This window comes from Tenrec ecaudatus, chromosome 4 (genome assembly GCF_050624435.1).
Source record: "Tenrec ecaudatus isolate mTenEca1 chromosome 4, mTenEca1.hap1, whole genome shotgun sequence".
NCBI lineage: Eukaryota > Metazoa > Chordata > Mammalia > Afrosoricida > Tenrecidae > Tenrec > Tenrec ecaudatus.
In genome coordinates, this window is record NC_134533.1 from 161,400,800 (window position 1) to 161,406,717 (window position 5,918).

General features: G+C 35.3%; 1 non-coding gene across 1 annotated transcript; it reads left to right on the forward strand.

The window, feature by feature from the left end:
• Positions 1 to 5,207: 5,207 nt before the first annotated feature.
• LOC142447697 (small nucleolar RNA SNORA22) lies at positions 5,208 to 5,340 on the forward strand. The gene has a single exon (XR_012784357.1). It is a non-coding gene; the product is annotated as a small nucleolar RNA SNORA22 (small nucleolar RNA).
• The last annotated feature ends 578 nt before the right edge of the window (positions 5,341 to 5,918 follow it).

A 5,918-nucleotide genomic window follows, 5' to 3' on the forward strand; every position in this document is an offset into this window, starting at 1 on the left:
GTTTCTAATTTTTTGTGTAGGGTGGATGTGCTGAAATCCAACAGCAATCTTCTCTGGAGTAGAATGAATATTGTTCAGCCTCAAGGAAGATATCTGCCTATGTTTCTCCTAAAAAGTGACCAACAAACCAAAGAATGTGCTTGAGTCTACATGAAAAGGAAGCAATGAAGAGAAATGAACAGGAATTTGATCCTCACGGATTTAGATGCATCCTCAACCTCAAACATCCTCTGGCTCACTTTCAGTTAGTTTCTAAACAGAACTATTCTTATGTTAACAGTTGTCTTATAATTATTAAATATTTGGAATATTTATAAGCATGTATGTCATGTCCTTAATCACATATTAATATTTATGCATCCCACTAGTTGATTTTCACTAATATTAAGTAGAACACACTCACTCCTCACTAAGCATCATGGTTAAGTTACAAACTGTAGGTCATTTTGTGAAAAATAGTGTTATACAAAAATGGAGAAGGATCACTTCAGCTCACAAAAATGGAGGATTACCTCATTGTAAAATTTCCAAAATACGTCATTATATCACTGTCAAATTAATCTATACATAACTGTAAAACCGCTGAGTGTGTCCTAGAAGGTTGGAACAGAGTCTTACCTTGTACCCTAGCATTTGCCACTGACAGATATGTGCATTATGCTAAAAATGGATAGTGATCTTATTTATTATTGCTGTATTAAATGCCATATAAAAATATGTTAACTGAGTAGTAGATACAAAATATTAAGTCAGACTAAGTAAACCTGCTGTAATGCCATAAATTTAAGTCTTATGGCTCTCAAATTATTGGTGATAAAATATAAGGCTAAAGGTTATTTGCTGCTAAAACACTAAGGTAAATTATTCTAACCTGTGGGCACGTATTTAGATAATTATTTTGTTAAGTGAAAGAGTGATAAATGTTTAAGAACAAGGTAATGATTAAAGATAGCTCCCATGTTGATGAAGATCATGCTAATAGTAGTTTCATAACTATAATTTTATATTCTTTTATAAAAGAATTCTTTAAGTAATACAGTTTCCATCATATTGAAATATAATACTGACTGATCTTATCATTAGCATATTTATATTTAGTTGTCATTCAAAATTAATAACTAGACCCTGGAATAAAATGTTTAATGAACCATGACTGTATGATTTTTCAATGACTATGTTTTGCTTTTTCTTATATTGACAAAGTATCAGCTCAGCTGTTTGGTGTTTTCTTTTATTGTAGAATATGTGTTCAACTAGATAGGTCACTGACTTAATTTTTCCCATGCATCAATGATATTTCTCTAAAAAAATCTGTTTTATAGGCACTATTTATGAATATAAGCAATGGACTAACCCCCCTGATTTTCAACAAATATCTATAAATGATACGTAAAGAAAATAGAAATTTAATGAAAAATATGATGGAAAGACTGTAAAGAGTTCAGTGCTTGCAATTTTATAAAGACAATGAGGTAATTTTTCACTGCTCATATTTTTCTGATATAAAAGCTATACTTTTTTGAAGGGAGATTTCAGGAATAGTCATAGGCCATAACACACACCTGGAATATAGTTTTATATCTCTCAAATATGAATAACAGCATGCTGTAAAATATTTTAAAATTTAGAAATGTTAGTTGTATATCTATTTTCATGTACTGCACCAAATTAAATTGTGACCATGTTGTTTTATCCGAACAAAAAATAATTATGTAAATGTTGTTAATACCTTCTTTACATATAACGTTTCCTTGTCATATAATTCATATATCATACAATTCAATGCTTAAGTATATTAAAGAGAGTTGTGCATTCATAAGCCCAATACATTTTAGGACATTATTCTCATTCTTCTTTTCATTATTATTAGCTTTCCATTTCCTCCCAACCTCTCCCGTCATAACCCTAAGAAACTATTAATCTAGTTGCTGTCTCTATCGATTTACCTCTCCTGAATTTCGTATAAAGAAATCAGGCGCGTAAAAAGCAAAACAAAACAAAAGATAACTGAGATAACACCAGAAAATACTGTGAAACTACAACAGAATAGTGCACCAAAGAGCCTCAATCCAAAAGACAGCAAAATGTAATAAAAGCTAGAACAAGTTGAAAATAGTTTAAAAGGAAAAACAAGTAGAAAATAGTTTAAAAGAAAAAACAAATTATTTTTCTTTAATTTGCCTTGATTATGGAACCCGGGGCTTTGGTGGCTTAGTAGTTGGGCATTAGGCTGCTTACCTCAAGATCAACATCTCAAAGACCGCCACTCCTTGGGGGGAAAACTGACTTTCTTCTCCAAAAGAGAGTTAAAAGTGCAAAACCAAAATTACTGCTATCCAGTGGATTCCAACTAATAGCTTCCAACTCATAGCCACTCTATAGGATAGGGTAGAACTGCCCCTGTGGGTTCCCAGGATGGTAACTCCAAATGGAAGTAGAAAGCATGGTCTCTCCCCCACCATAGAGAGAGAGATACAGTCAGACACTAACAGGGGTAGGTCCACCCTGTCTCCTAAGGTTGCTCTGAGTCAGCATCCACTCTGAGACAGTGACTTACAGGAGCCTTGAGGGCACAGTGTGTTAGGCCCTGGTCTGCAAAACCTCAAGTTCAGTGATTTGAAACCACCAGCGCCTCCGTGGGATCAGATGAGACTCTCCACTACTGTGAAGAGTCACAGTCTTGGAAAACCAAGACTCATTCTGTCAGGATGGCTGTGAGTCAAAATTGACTTCATAACAGTGAGTTTGGTTTGTATCTGCACTAATCCACATTCCAGTGTACTGTTGGGACAAGATTACTTGCATCCTTGGTGAATGGACCTCGGGAATGCAATGGAGACTTAGTCCACGTGGGACTCTGTACATGACTTTTAGGCTTTCAGGGTGATCCATAACCTGTAAACTGGGTGCTCAGAATTTAAGCTCTGATAGTGTCTCCTTCTCTAATCTTATTTTATTTCAGTCCAATGTCCAACAGAGTATTCTGTTTAATCAGATACTGGTGTGTTTACAGGAAAGTCAATTTTGCTTAGTGAGGTTTCCAAATCAGATGATTCTGGGGTGGTCTATGAAGGATAGTGTGCACCTCAAAAAGACAAAGTTTAAGTCTCAGTTGTCTATAGTACTATACATAATATAAGTGTATTCTACCATTGTGGGTCTTTATAATTAATGTCAAGCATTTTCCTCAATGGATGTTTCATCTCCTGTTTACCTACTAAAACAGGTGAAACCACCTTCCCCAAGACAGACACGCCTCCCACCTCTGGACTTGAATTTCCAATAGGTTCACTGTGCACCCTTGGAGGAGTGTCTATGAATTGGGATGGCTGTGGAACAGTGCTATAGGTCAGGAACCAATTGGTCTCTCTTTTCCCACAACATAAAAAATTGATCCCAGATTTGACCAAATTCCTTCTGAAACAGTGGTTTTTAATATACACAAATATGAATCATACCCATTAGACCTGGGTGACCAGTTTAGAAGATGACACAACCTAAAAACAGATGTCTGCCCTTTTCCTGGCATTTATCCTGATAGTAGTAATTTCATAAAATATTTGTTCTTTTGTGAATGAATTTAAGAGTAATTGTTTCAAGATTTATCCAATGTCGGCTTTTGTTTTTTTGTATATGTTTCTTATCGTGTTAAGGAATTTCACTGTAATCCCATGTTGTTAAATTTTTAAAATCAGAAATGTTGAATATTTTCAAATGCCTTTTCTTCCTCTATTGATAAGATCATGTGGTTTTTAGTCTTTGTCTTGTTTATTTAATAGATTATATTGCTTGTTTTTTCTAATATTTAACTGTCTTTGTATATTGAGTATGAATCCTATTGAATCATGGTGATTTTACTATTGAATTGTTACTATCGTTGTTGCTCTTGTAGGATTCTAATGGCCAGAATTTTGTTGAGAAGTTTTGTGACTGTGTTCATGAGAGCTTGGGTTTACAATTTTCTCTTTGTCGGGTTTTTGGCTGATGGTAGCAGGGTCAGGCTGGCTTCACAGATGGAGTCCTGGAGTTTGCTGTCCCTTTCTAATCCTTTACAGAGTCGGTGTAGAATTGCTCACAGTTCTCCTCTAAATATTGGTAGATTTCTCCTGTGATGCCGACTGGTCTTGAGCTTTCGTGGATGGAAGTTTCTAGAATTCCTTGATTTGTTGTTGTTATGGTTTGTTTAGCTTTTCTACCCCAGCCTGCATTAATTTAAGCAGCTGATTCATTTTAGGTGGTTGTCCACTTTTAGATTATCAAACTTATTGAAGTATAGTCTTTCCTAGTAGTGTGATAATATTCTTTTTACTTCACTTTGATCTTTTGTGAGTTTGCTGTTTTTACCTCTACTATATGATTCTAGATATATTCATCTTTGTTAAATTTGTCAAAGGTTTGTCAATTTTGTTAATGCAACTTCTTATTATGTTGATTTTCCCATTTGTTTGTTTTCAAATAAGTGTATTTCTGTATTGACCATCATAATTTCTTTACTCTTATTGGTTGAGGGTTTTCTTGTTGCTCTTGCTCTAGTGGCTGAGGGTGTTGTATTAGTAAATTGATTTGGGGTTTATCTTCTTTTTCCTGTATGTATTGTTTGCTCTAAGTTTCCTTCTCATGACTGCTCATCAGGGAACACGAATAAGCATCATTACATTGTGAGAATGTGTTACATCATAATCATAATATGATGAAGCAAAGAGGGTATGAAAATGTCAATTGAAAACTGATTTATGCTAGAACTTTCAACCATTTCACACGCAAAAAAAAGTGGTTGTTTTTAAGTCACAAACAGAGAAAGAAGGAACAAGTCTGAAGTCAAAGACTTCACAAGTGGGAAACAGTAAAGGACATTTATTGACTTAATCAGAAACACCTCATCCAGTGGAACCCCCGGGACCTGACCCAGCAATGCTCAACATCATAGGATGCTGATGCAAAATGTTCAGAACGTTTTGCATTGAGCGCAAGCAAAGCGTCGGAATTCGACCCGACACACGTGATTCTTGTAAACCAAAGCGGTTCGTGTTCTGGTCACTTGGGTTAGTTGGCTTTGTTGGTACGCGTTGTTTAAATTCTTTGTGGCTGTGTTCCAAGTGTATTTCTATAATTTTCTTCGTTTTTGTGGCTTTTTGTACTGCTTTTAGATTAAAAAAAAACACGAGTTCTAAGAAAAAGTTTTATGAATGAATCCCTAATATAAGGAACTGGTCAGTGAACACCCGAGTGTGCTTCGTAGTTCCCTTGGCCTTGACACTGTGCTAGAGAAATGTCTGGTCGTTTCCTCTGCATATAAAGGCACGTCATCCTTTCAAATGTATTCAAAAGGCTAGCACATCTTTAAAAAAAAGGAACTAGTTAACTGTGTTATCAATATTGTTGATGATAATTTAGCAAACCCATTTAGAAAACAGTTAAGGAAATGCCAATAGCAGACCACATTAGACAGATTTATTTGTTTGTTTGTTTAGAGAAAGCCAGCCAGGACCTAGTGAAAAAAGGCAAAGAAGGGAAAAAACTTCCAAATAGCAGCTACCAGTCTATTTTATGGACGGGGATTCCCCTTCTAAACAATAACTCTCTCTCTGGACCTCCTCTCCACACCTGTGTCCATAGAACCAGGTCCTCATTAATCTCAAGGTATAGGCCATTCTGTAGTTAAAATTTAATGCTGTGTTTTTAATTTAAATTATGTTATTTAACTTTGAAGTCACTTACTTGGAAATTTCTGTGTAATGTTTCGTATAAAAAGGCAAGGCTAGGGTAAAAACTCGGTGGTCAAGAATGGATTAATCTGTTTTCAGTTATGTCTTATGGGAAAAATTAATTCAGACCTTGACTGCATGACATCTTGATGCTCCTTCTAGGCTGCATTAGCACTGAGGTCGGGCGTTCTACTGTATTTATCAGACTAACAT